Below are 14,019 nucleotides of genomic sequence, written 5' to 3' on the forward strand. Positions count from 1 at the left end.
GAAGCTCAAATCTAATTATTCTCTGGCTTTCCTCATCGCAGGGACAGAGTCCGTCAGAGAGACTGCTGCTGGTGGCTGAAGCTTTTCATTGCTGCAATACCTCTCTTTCTCTTTCTCTTCCTTTCTTTCTCTTTATTCCCTTCTGTCTGCTCTCTCTCCCCCTCTCTCTCCCTGCATCCTGCCTCACCCCACCTTTCTTTCTCTCTCTCCATCTTCCCCCTCCTCCTCCTCCTTCGTCCATCCTCCCGCCCCCCGTCCATCTCTACCTCCGTATCCCTCTCTCTCCTCTCTATCACTCTCTCGCAGATGCCACATCACACCACACTGCTCTCTCTCTCTCTCTCTTTCTCTCTCTCCCATCCGTCTGCTCTCTGCTCTCTCATTCGCTCCGCCGGCTCGTCGCCGGCTGTCAGTTCATTTGCCGCGGCGGAGCAACAACTGGCTTCTTTCAGCGCCGGGAGCAGAGAGGGGAAGAGCGGCAGGAAAGAGTGGAAGAAGAGAAAAAAAAGTGGAGGAGAAGAAGAGGAGAAAAGAAAGAGGAGGAGGAGGAGATCTTTTGTTAAGCATCTTTTCCCTCCCCTCATCCCTCTCTGGCAGCGGCAGCAGCAGCAGCATCAGCACCACCGCCAGCGCCGCCTCCTCTGCCGCCGCCGCCGCTCCCGCTGCTGGATCCTCCGTCTCCTGCCGGGATCTGCCTCCTCCTTCTCCTCAGGGAGCTCTTCCTGGAACTGGGAGGGGGGAGGGAGATCAGCACCTCCCAGCTTGCAGCTCGCGGACCCTCGGCAAGGCATCAGGAGGAGAGGAGAGAAGGAAGAAGGGGAGGGAATTTTAGAAGAGGCCGGGAGGAGAGCAGGGGAGAGGCAACACCCTGGTTTACAGGAGAGCGGAGAGGAAAAGAGAAGAAGAAAAGAGGGTAAGAGGCCACCTGAGCGGACCTGTTGTCGCAGTTTCACCCTTTTATTTTGATTTCGCCACTACGTCCTCCTCAGGTGGAAAATTTCAAATATTTTTTTTGACATTTTTCTTCTCTTTTTAACCGGAGGAGATTTTTATTTCCATTTTTCCAATTTTTTCCTCCCTTATTGTGCAGTGTTTGTCTTCTTGAGTGTTTCCATCCCTTTTTCTGCTACTATTACAATATTCATAGGACTTGTGGGCAATTAAATGAGAAAAAAATTGAGGTGTCTGTGTGTGAAAGTAGTAAGTGAAGAGGAAAAGGGGAGGAATTGCAAAAAAAACCAAAAAAAAAACAAAAAGGGCATTTCACTCCCATCCTCATCATCTTCACCACCTCCTTTTCCTTGACAACCTGTGGTGCTCTGTGTTTGTTGAATTTGTGAGTGTGTGTGTGAGGAAGTTTGACTGAAAGCACAGGGAGAAGAAGATTCCCCGTGTTTGATTTTTAGCCGTTGCCCCCACTCTCACAGTAATCTGATGAGTCTCCGGGGTGCTTCCACTGAACAATCAATGATACTTGGGCTAGCCGACCTCTGTGTGTGTGTGTGTGTGTGTGTGTGTGTGTGTGTGTGTGTGTGTGTGTGTGTATGTGTGTGTGTGTGAGATGATCTCTAGCTGAAGCCCTCAGGTTCTCTTCCCTCTCCCTCTCTACAGATGGCCTGGGCTGGGCCGAGGATCTGTGTGTGTTTGTGTGTGTGTGTGTGTGTGTGTGTGTGTGTGTGTGTGTGTGTGTGTGTGTGTGTGTGTGTGAGTGTGTTTGGCTGCGGGTGGTAAATCCCAGCTCTCTGCAGCTCGGGGGTGGTGTTGGGTGGGGGTCTTCCTGGTTTTGGCTGAGGGTTTGTGTGTGTGTGTGTGTGTGTGTGTGTGTGTGTGTCTCCTGGGCTGAGTGGTCCAGGCTGGCCGGCTGAGTGGAGGATGAGAGGGGGGAAACAGAGACGAAGAGGCTGGGAGAAAAAAAAAACAAAAAAAAACTTGTGGATTAGCATCTGCTTTCTTCTTTTCTTAATCTGTTCATTCTTTGTTTCAGTCTTTCTCCTCCTCCTCCTTCTCTTTTTCCTCACTTTTTCCTCCTCCGTCCACCCCTCCACCCTGCTCAGGGCTGTTGATTTCATCTATCAATTTGTCCATCCTGCTTCAGCCTCTGCAGAGTTTAAATTTTTCATCCAGAGGAATGAGAGTCTGTGTTTAAAACCCACTCATTTTCATCTTATTTTAATGTTAAACATTTAAATTATCAGTGTCAATATCTCCTGCAGCAGATCACACCTTTATTCCTCAGTTTTGATGAACATGCGTGATGCAATTCTAATTTAGAATCAGTCAATCCGGTGTCAGCCCTCGGCGTCGAGGATACACACACCTATTCCTCTTCCCTTTACCAAATCATCCGGAGAATAATTGTAAATATTGATTTGAGACGAGAAATCAATGGAATGATTTTGGATCGGCTTAGCTGGAGCCCGCTCTTTGTATTCAGCCGGCTAGTTCAATTAGAATAGAATGGAATAAATTTGCTTGAACTTTTCATCCATTATTCATGGCCTCGCTCCGGCATTTAAACTCATCGCTTTAATTTGAAAATAAAGAAGAGGGGGAAATCATAATAATGATTGCTAAATTACCATTTAGGAATTAATTTGAAATGCATTTTAGCATTTGAAATTTGGAATAAAGTTCATTGGCTGCGACATGCCTCCATGAGTTTTAAATTTTGCATTTTTCAATATATACCACACCACAGTAATCAGCCTGAGGGGAGCCCAAGCGCAGGCTGGTGTGCCGCTGCAAAAAGCTGCACTATTTTTAAATAATCAAACAAATTAGTTCTCTGCATGCACTGCACCCTCCCTCCTGTGGTATAATCCATGTGTTGATTTCTCTCCTTGTGTTGCGGGGGTGGGGGTGGTGGTGGTAATGGAGTGTACGGGGCTATTGTCACACCGCGGCCTGACCTCCCTAACCCTGCGTCTCCCCTGTGTGTGCACCCCCCTCCCTTACACCCAACCCCTCCCCACCCACCCTTCCCAGATCTCATTATGCCCGGGTAGGGCCGAGGAGCAGGAGCAACGAGCGACGGCAGCAGGGAGGGGGACCAAATGTCACCGCTGGATGAGGACTTCCAGGAGGCGGGGGACGCGCTGCGAGGCCATGGCCCAGGTAAGAGGCTTGCTGTGGGGTTGCAGGCTGCGCCGCACTCCCCTCTCCCTCCGTCACCTCCAGACTTTTGTGTAAAGAAAGAGTGAATCAAGCTAACCTCAGCTTTTACACACCCTTCTTTTTTCATTGTTGTTGAGGCAGAAACCTCGTATCTCCATATCTAGTTTTTCATGAATCCAAGCTATTAGTCACCCCCTTTTTCTAATATGTACCTGTAATTATTTAACCAGTGTATTAAGTAAAAGTACAAAGAGCTTGTCAAATCAAAATCTCATAGCTCCACCCCAACTCCATCTTGAATGAAGAGCTGCACACATGGGAGAAGTTAACCTACAGGGCTTTCTGACAGCCTTTTGCTTCATTTATTTATTTAAAATACAGTTTTTCTTTCATTTCCTGAAAAATAACAGTTTTGGACATACAAGATTTCCGCCCAACAGCAACGTTTTGTTGTTCTGTTTCTCCCCTCCACACACGCTGCTGGCTCCGATTGAAAATGCCACCGTTGTCAATTTTCTCCTTTGCAGAGGAGCCATTGATGGAGCCTTGCCTCACGCTGCAGCGAGGCGTCTTCAATCAATGCGACTGGCCCACTTTCTCTATATGTGTATGTGTCTGTTTGCCACTGGAGCCTGAAGGGGGGCTGCTGATGGCGGCGGCGATGGCCATGGTGGTGATGGTGATGGTGGTGGTGATGATGATGCGATGGCAGTGGCGCTGCTCACGTGGTTTCTGGCTTAGCTCCCCCTGTTTACTGAAAGACTCTCTTCGGTGACGGGTATTCTTGGGTGGATAATACGGATCACGTTGTTATTGCTTAAGAATACGCGTAGTCGAGGAGAGTCCTCTCTTCGCCCAACACCAGCAACACCCCCCCCCATCCTCCCCCCGACACCCACCCACCCACCTCACCTCACCCCGACTACCCACCCACCCATGGAGGACTGTCAGGATGGGCGAAGCCACATCCCCACTCGTCACCTTCCCAAAAAAAGAGAACCCCGCCTCTTCTCTGATCTGCAATGTTTTTCTCCTGCTGAGCCACGGTTCGAGGTTGTCTGTCCCACAGTGCATCTGTCAGTCTGTCTCTTGTCTCCGTGGTGATGGACAGCATAGTGTGTGTGTTTTGTTTCTGTGTGTGTGTCTGTCGGACGTGTTGCTTCGAGATTGTTCGGTCTCGCAGAGAAAAACTGGCTCTTTGTCTTGTCAACAACAACTTCTGATCATGTGACTCGATTTGCATGAACAGTATTGATTCCCATAATGCAAGGCCAGCATGACAGCCTGCACACTAACACAAACATGTAGAACTAGAATTTGTGGCCCTCTGGCTATGAATCTACTGTATTGGACCCCCAGTGACCCCACCTCTCCACTCACCCTCTGTTGCCAGGCTGTAATTTGATTAAGCAACATGTAAAAGCAAAACTGAAATAATCAAAGTGTAGAAACTACATTTTTGACAGGGACCCTCTTCAAGATGAGGCTCCAGGATTGGTAAATTAAGCTGCATCCACCTTGAGGCCCTCATGGTGTCAGCTGATATTGCACATCAGGGCTGCACGTTCTAAAACTAATTTTTAATTAAATTAGACACACGGAAAGCCTAGAGCTTTTGGGGGCCCCTGGAGCTCTGGGGCCTCAGGGCAGTTGCCCACTTTGACAGATAATCCAGCCTTGCTGACCAGGTCCAGCTATAGTCATGCATTTCATTACAGAAAAAAGAAATACATTTTTACCACAGTTGTTTCTCTGTAGACACACTTCAAACATACACTCCAAAGAGGACAGGGGAAAAGAAACTAATTATGATTTTAACATTTTGATTAATCACTTAATTAGTTTTCCTAAAACTAATTATTCTTATTCTACAAAATGTGAGGGGATAGTGAAAATACATGTACTGGTGCCCCGTGTGAGGCCTTTATATCGCTCATTTTTACCTCAATCTATAATTAATTAAATGTGGCTGCAAATAACTATTATTTGTATTACTGAATCAGCTATTGATTGTTTTTTGCCATTAACTGATTGATGTAGAAAATGTTACATAATAGGAAACACAGTCCATTTAAATGTCTTCAAAGGTCTTGTTTAGTCCAACAGTCCAAAAAAAGTCCAACAGAAAGTTTGTCATTTTTGCTGGATTGATGATTTAACTTGACATAAATATTAAGATTACTGAAATCATTCTTGATTATTTTTTGTGAATTAGCAAATCAATTATTTGATAAAGTGTTTCAATTCTACTGGTGACTGTAAACAAAGGTGTTCTTGTAACAGTAACCTTTTTCTTTTAGGTGTGTCATTTTGCAATTTGCCTATGCATAATATAAAATGTCATGAAAGATAAAAGTCTGATTTCATTAGCATCATTTAGGACCTGCTGATGGTCTAAAAGCTGTGTCACACCTAATGATGATGAACATTTCTGTGACATTTTTCAGATTTTGCTCAATATCTGACAAATATTGCTCCAAAAATATCACTATCAATGTCATCACCTTGACCAGTCTGAGTAGGCCTGTAACATTTGATGAGGCATTGTGCTGTATTTCCTCTGGCTGTGGTTATAGAGTGGAACCTCCATGTAGTGCATGTATTATGGGGCTGAGCTGAGCCGAGCAGCCTCTTACCTTCCCCCCTTTACGCCCCTTTTTTATGCAAATGGTTGCTCAAATGACATTTATCGCAGTGAGGTTTACACCACATGTAATTCTGCTGCTGCCGCTGAGCCTCACGCACACACACGCTCACACACACACATACGGCTGAGAAAACAAAATGTCCACCATGAGCGGTCGACAGCTCAACTTATGCATCGAGGAGAGAGGCGTCTAGATAAACAATTACCCCTGGCTCAAATGGTCTATAACCAGCTTTCCGCGTGTTGCCGGCTGGGGCGATGCCCCATGAATATGGATTCCCTCTCCATGTCTGATGGCACATTCTGAACCTTAACACCCATGTAAAATCCATTTAAACACCTAATAGGATCAACTTGACTCATACAGCCATGTCCTCACACATGTCACCTCCCATGATCATACGCTGGAGATTTCCTCCTCACACCGCCGGGCTGGTGTAAATCATTTTTTACACGCCTTCCTATAGCTGCTGTGGAATATCAAATGGGTCCATTTCTATGCCTGTTTTATTCCCGTGCAGGCAGGAGTTTGTGTTAAAGTTAGCCACAGAGTCACTCAGACATGCTCATGATTGTAATTATACAAATCATCCCAGTCATTACCATTGCAGATTATTCAAATAATACAATGATATGTTTAACACTTGGCTTAGTTGATAATTACTGTTCCTTTCCTTATGGAAAACAAACAAAGCGACATGCTAAAATGCGTGTAGGAGGATGTAAAATAGAGCATTTGTGGCATAAGCACAGATGAATGCAAATCTCACACACATACACACTCACACACACAGACATGTTTCCTCCCCTGCATTTGCGTCGTTCGAGATGGTGTGGCGTGGACGTCCTCTCGCTGTTTGTTTCCTGTGCATCTGTGTGTCTCTGGGTTTGCTTGTTGTTGCTGCTGCTGCAGGGCCTCTGCTGGCTGACATCACTGCTGCCATGTGATCCAGTCGTTTTGCATCATGTGAACGCTTTATACTCACCTCCACTGCTATACTGTGAGCCTTCAATGATTTATTAGCTCTAAAAACTGCCTGTATTTGTCCACATTTAACCTTAAATCCTATATAGATCCATGGAATTCAAAGCCCTGTCTCTCAGAAATATATATATATATATATATATATATATATATGTATAGTTAATCTGCAACAGCAAATACATTTAGAAGGAAATGTAATGCTCATATGCTTTCTATTAACATAATAAGGAAATGTTATTAATTATAATACCTTGCAAAATCTTGTTGTCACTGAACATATCTATGTTCAGTGACAACATGTTTTATTCACTGTATAAGATCATACAGAAATTTAGTGGAATCAACTTATCTTTTCTCAGTAACTTTACATAAATATACAAGCTTTAGTTAAATTAATTAAACTTAAAAGTTAGAGTATTTATTTTCATAACACCTCAGTACTTAAAATCATGAGTTTTGTTAACGTGAAGTCCTGATGAATTGAATGAATGTACTGTGAAGAGCTCAGTCAACTCATTAAATTAAGTCTCAAAAGAAATGTAATCTGAATATTAGCAGATTTCCCAGCATGCTGTGAGTGAGGTAAAACTGGGGCTTTTTAATACTTCCTGTAAAAAAGAAAATATATGGTGTAAACTTGCTGTGTGTCTTTAGGATAAGTCAAATTGTTTGTTTTCACAATAATGAAATCTAAAACTTTAATAAATACAGTGGGAGCAGTTTTACATATTATATATTATGTAAATTCTGTATATAAGTTTGTTGTGTGAAATAAAGAAATGACTTTTCAAACTGAGAAAAATGTAAAAGGAAATCAAATCTGTGAAATGTTTGTAAGCATGACTGAAGAGTTGGTTCCAGTTAGTATCTTAAGCTTATTTAACATGTTTACTCAAGTACAACTGAATTAATAAAGTTTATTTGACTAGAAAAGTTTATTTGTTTTGAATCATTACAAATTTCCTCAACTTGTCTTTTCTAAATAAATCAATTTGAAATTTTAAGGCAGTCCTATTTGTTAACTTTTTTAATTTAACATACTTTATTTTTACAGTGTATTTTCCACCAAAATCACAACAGAAATATTTAAGAGATTTATTTGTTAATATGTAGTTAAAATGACAATCTCCCTGACCCTAACCAAAGTGTTTTATTGCCTACATCTAACCAAAATCTTACCCAAAGTGCTTTTGTTGCAGGAGTCTGAACCCCTGGACCTTAGCGTTCATGTCCACCCTCCTTGTAAATCCAGGTGTTATATGAATCTACTGTTGCCAAGAAGTGTTGTCTATGAACATAATCCAGGCAGGATTGTCAACACAACGTAATTATGAAAACAATATAGTCATATACAAACGTCATTTCTAGGAGACAGGGTTGGAACTGAACACATTAATAATTCAAGATGCTTTCAAAACTACATTCTTGTCACATTTATTGACTTAAAACACATCAGATTTGAATGCTCCATTGATGCAATAATAAGCACACACTCACACAGAGGCTTGTCAGTGACAGTGATGTGGTATAAAGTGCTGTCTCAGTGTCATTCTGTGTGTGTGTGTGTGTGTGTGTGTGTGTGTGTGTGTGTGTCAGCCTGTATTTGGATTGTCTCTGCTTGTTTCCAAACTGTTGTAAAGAGCTGCCATGCTGTAAAACACACTGTTGACACATAATATCAAATGCAATGGACAATTTCTCTGATGATTTGATGAATTAAGCATTGTGTCCTCTCACTCAGTACTGTAATAGCTGCTGATGGTGGCGCTGGGACGTCTTAAACTGCCGGTTATCTAATGTGAATGCCGTTTCTCCTCATGTCTTTCTCTGCAGTCAAAGAGCTGTTGTGGTTGTGGACTAATGTATGCTGCTCTGTACTAATGGCATGATGCTGCTGCTGATGATGCTCATCATTGTTTTAAAGCTAACCAGGGATGAATGCTGCATGCATTTTAATCATTTCAACAACAGCAGTGATGAGAATGTCATTTTCTCCTGTAAGTGTGCCTTATTTTTGTCAATAAAATGTGGCTGTAAATAAAAATAAATCCCTCTTTTGAAATTGAAACGTGAAATGAAGCTTTAATTAACATAATATATAAAGATATATGTGAAGAGAGGCCTTCATCCTCGCACTCGAGGCCTGTTCTAGCTAATTTCAAGAAGGAACATGAGATGAGATTCTAGATGAATACCTGGATCTGGCAGTGGATTACAGTCGTTTTTGTCCTCTTCGTGCAAAAACGGAGACAGGCCTGTGTGGATATAAAAGTTGGAACCCTGAACACGTCCTCCTCCGCCGGAGGATCGGCTATGGACTGCTGCCTGAACATTTTTTCTGTCTCCGCACTTTAAAAAAGCTCCTGGATCTCACTCCAGAGGCCTTTTCCAGCGATCCCACAGACAAACCCAAAGATTAAAAACTAAAACCCATTTCCTCCTCTGCTCTGCCTCCTCACTGGGAGTTACAGTTTAGGAGAAGAAGAAAAAGAAATAGCCAGTCTGGGCTTTTAACTTCTGCTTCACTTCTTTTCAATATTTTAACTCCAGACAGAGTGAGCCTCACGTAGCTTTCAAAACATAACATATGATCTTAGATCGAGATTAGTTTGATTCTTTTTTTTTATTTGTTGAATTGATTTTTTTTTTTTTGTATTTTAACTTAAAATCAAATGGAACATGGGTCAGAAGCTCCTTTGCTGTTGTACAAGGATCCTGCTTAAGACATATTGTGGATATATGTATATATATATATATATATATATATATATATATATGTATGTATTGTTTTCTTCCAGCCTGACGAGTTGGAGATTTTATTATCATTCATTTTTACTGTGGAGCCTTCAGACTATTGTATCCACAAATGTATCCAAAGAATAGATTCATTTTATTAAATGTATTTCTGAAACTTGAAGATTTGTATTATTTGTGTGATATGGAACACAGATAATATCTTTCGTAGATACGTGTAATATCAAACACATATGAGTTGGGAATCACAAGCAAAATCTAAGTCTTGAAAATATTGCATAAAAACCTTACAGGGAATGTGAGATGTCACATACATGAGATGTTCATATAAAAACATGAGACAAAAACACATATATCACCCATTCTTGAGAACTGGGACAAATCATGTTCTCTCAAAAAAAAAGGTGAAAATTTATTCTTATATATTTCTATTCTAATTTTATATGAAATATATGAAATTTATGGAATATTTTGATTGACTTTAATTTTTTAAATTTCCAAACTTGCTCTCCTTGTCCCAGACAAGAATTCACAACTTTAGACAATTTAAAAATGTTAAAAATGCCTTCAAAATCTAAAACTAACAACAACTACTGATAACATAAGTCTACGGTGCTATTCATCTTTGTTTTAAAATTGACTTTTTATGCAAATGTTGACCCATTAAAGTTGTGTCTCTGATTTAATCAGGCATAAAAAAAAGGTTAGCTATACCCTGTCTCACTTCCTGGTGCTGCTCAAATGCCGATAAACGTTCTATTTTTAGACAAATTCATTCAATAATATTTCTGTCTCAACCATAACATGTCAACTCTGTAGTCCTTCTAAACAAAACTAAATAAGAATTATGATTTAAAATGTGTATTTTGATTAACATTAAGAGAACTCAAACACTTTAAAAAAACAAAATGGCAGCTCACTATGACTATGCTGTGAAATGAAAAAAAACAAAAAAACATTTTGTGAACTTTGTAAGATGGATATATTTAATAAAACATGTAATCACCAGGAGTTCGACCTGTTACAAGGTTTAATAGCCAGAAGTTTGATCTTTTGAAATATATTTCCAGCATAATTGAAGAGTAAAAATCAAAACACACTTAAAACACAGTTTTGTCCCAATTTACAAGAACAAATGATATAATGATATTCCAGCATTTTTCCAGTGAAATTATATTTTAAAAACAACTCAGTTGCCATTCAAACCCCATTTGTCTGAATGGAAGTGCTGTGTTTAACCCTGTCATCCATAACAGCCTCCTGCTTGGTTGAATCTTTATACTACGTCCTGGTGCAGATATCCTGGACAGAGAGAAATGCAATTTCTTTATTTTACATACTTCTCCTGTTACAGTGTCCTGGAAGCTTCTTGTGAGCAGCACTTAGCCTTTAGCTCATCTTCATGACATTTCTTATGTAACATTAAATGTGCTGAAGTTACGTCTTTGTTGAGATCACGACATGTACCGGCAAAGTGTGCTAAAACGTGGTTTGTGACACATTGATGTTGTAACCAAAGTTTTAGCTTGTTGAAAATAAGGTGAAAAGAGACACTCAGACCAAGTATCAATTACATATTTATTCTTTGGATTACATGTTTTTGTAATCCAGCAGATTACTTTACTGAAAATGCCATCTGATTTGTATTCAGTAACTGACTACATTTAAAATAATCCGACCAAACCCAATTTATCAGTTATTACTGATTTAATATTTCACTTTCATACAAATTAAAACCAGTGATGCAGTTTAGCTTCAGCTTTTCAGCATCCAGCATTTACAACACAATTTCTCAAGAAACTGCCTTCTCTAGTTTTACTTAAATCAGTTCATATTCATCGCATTTCATATTAAACATAAAATGTGTTGAACTTATGTCTTATTACTGATGTAATGTTTCACCTTAATACAAATTAAAACCAGCGATGCGGTGTGGCATCAGCTTTTCAACATTCAGAGTTCACACCATTATTTCCTCAGAAACATTGGTGTTTTGTGACACACTGATGTTGTAACCACCTTCCAGCCAGTTGAAAAGACGTTGTGAAGAGATCTTTTCAACCAGAAAGCCACGCTGGCCTTCACGGGTCATATAGATGTCATTTACAGCAAATATGTTTTGAGGGAAATTTTCTGTGAACATAGTAAAGAAATGTTTACATACCTGGCAAGCCACAAAAACATTGATACTGAACGTATCAGTAAAATGTGTACAGTTTTCTGTTCACTTGTTTTTGGCAAAACAATTTAGTAACAAACAGAATAGCTGAAGCATTATGGGACATATACAGAAAACATAATTTGCCATGCACTTTACTTATAAACACACAATTTTTTACTTGAGTCATACTTTAATAATACAGTTATGGTGTATGAGATTTAATAATTTAATTACATAAATTTAAATAAAAAATAAAAGTAGCTGCTCGGGTAAGGTTTAAAATGGTAAAATATAGCATGAATCTTTTCTTTAGAGCATTCACTCTATTTAAATGTAAAACTTCTTCAGTTTGATATTTATCTCGCAAGACTGAATGCATTTACACATTTCACATCAAAAAGGTACATATAGTTTATTTCTTTTTATTTATATTTGTCAGTTATGAGGATTTTTTCCCACCTACTCCTATACTTTTTACCCTCTCAGGCGTACAGTGCTGCATTACACCCAGCTCAGTCTACAGAGAAAGCAAAGTAAAGATGATGCATAATTAATTGGTACAAAAGCTGAATATTTCCTGTGGCGTTTCTGCCAAATGAGCCTGCGTCCTATCCCTCCCATCATTACCGTCAATTTCCCTTAATAGTGTGCTTAATAAGTAATGAGCGGCCTGAAAACAGAGCGAGCCAATAGCTGTAGAGCCTTCACTGGGCTTTAAACTCCTCCCTCAATATGTCAGTAACACAATGCTGCATTCTAAAAGACATACTTTAATACATTTTGGCTTTTCAATATCACATGCAATATTACTTTTTATTACTTTAAAAAAATCATGGCCAATACTTCTTTTCTTTTTAATTATTTTAGTTTAGTTATTCTACTAAACATATCTTACTTTTATTGTTATTCTGTTTAGTACTGCTCTTGTATTTACTGCTATATTTTATATTTATTACTCTGTTGTGTTTATCCTAATGTTACTGTCTTACAAAACAGTTATTTTTCACTTGAATCTTACACAAAACGTAATATTGCCAGCTCATGGATAAATTGGGACTTAAGCCTACAGAACAAATGTAAAATAAAAAAGGAGATATTGTTAAATATATTACATCTGCGGATACGCCGCTTCCTAATGAATCACAGTGGATTGTGCTTGGCTACACTGTGTGTGTTTTCAGTCCAGCAGGGTTGGTTTTGGGATTCTAATTACTGCGGTTTTAACAGGATTACAAGAGATAAAATGTACTAAGACGCTCGGGGTGTTTGCGGGCTAAATTAAATAGGATGTAATATGGTAGTGTGCTGCGTGGCGATAAGAGGATGTAAATAGCCACCGACAGTAGATCAGTTATCTGGTGTGAATAACAATGATGTGAAGCTCAGGGTGTCCTCTTGATTTCTGTGGGAGCTGTAGGATGGAGAGGTTCCATATATCTTAGTAACTTATAGAGTCTGATTTACACCATCATGTGTGGCAGAATCATCCTCAATAAGCAACATAAGCACCCAGATTTCATTTGAATTTACTTTTACTTATGTTTTCCAGAACCAGTGAATGAATTGGTAGACATTTAACACTTCCGATGTGAAAAAGACACAGACAAAAAACTTTTTTTAACAAAAGATTTTGTAAAATATTTTTTCTTCTTGTCAACAAACTGTGCAGAATCAAACCAGCAATGATTGTATTCACTTCTGTAACCACTACTACAAAATAACTGCTTAGATTTACCTCCTTTTGTGTGGTTTTTGTTCACTTAAGGGATAAATCTGCTGATATTCTGTACTTTTCTTTCTTGTCGACAAATCTCATATAATAGAAAGTGACACTAACAAGGCAAAGCCTGTTATCTTTATTCTTCTGTGCCATACAACTCATTCTTGTCTAAAAAACTGTTAAAAATGCATCAGTGAGCCACACTCTTTCACTGGGTGACATGTTTGTTCATTAGCATGATCACACACACTTTAATTTATTTTGTCTCAATCCCATACACACTGTCCTGCTGCACCAAATATGCACTATAACACCAAATGGGGATTAATCCACAGCTAAAATTAGTCCTGAGCAGATGCATTATTTCCTCCTCTTTGTGTTACATTTTCTGTAATCCAATAGATTACTTTACTAAAAGTGCTTTGCGATTTGGTAACCGAATACATTTAAAATAATCCAACCCCAAACCAGGTGCTACTGATTTTATGTTTCATCTTTATCATTGGAACCAGCAACACAGTTTAACAGCAGCTTTTCAATTTTTTCAGTTTCTTCAGAAATTGTCCTCTGGTGTCATTTAGATCATTCAGTGGCTTTTTAAAATTCAATAGATTACATTAATAAAAATGCCACTGCAT

General features: G+C 39.5%; 1 long non-coding RNA gene across 1 annotated transcript; it reads left to right on the plus strand.

Annotated features, from left to right (window-relative positions):
• Window positions 1-318: 318 nt before the first annotated feature.
• On the plus strand, window positions 319-6,898 carry LOC146307194 (uncharacterized). The gene is made up of 3 exons (XR_014768934.1): window positions 319-913; window positions 2,986-3,114; window positions 3,642-6,898. It is a non-coding gene; the product is annotated as an uncharacterized LOC146307194 (long non-coding RNA).
• Window positions 6,899-14,019: the final 7,121 nt, after the last annotated feature.

Source organism: Lutjanus erythropterus, chromosome 21 (genome assembly GCF_056507025.1).
Source record: "Lutjanus erythropterus isolate fLutEry1 chromosome 21, fLutEry1.hap2, whole genome shotgun sequence".
In the NCBI taxonomy this organism is placed as follows: domain Eukaryota; kingdom Metazoa; phylum Chordata; class Actinopteri; order Lutjaniformes; family Lutjanidae; genus Lutjanus; species Lutjanus erythropterus.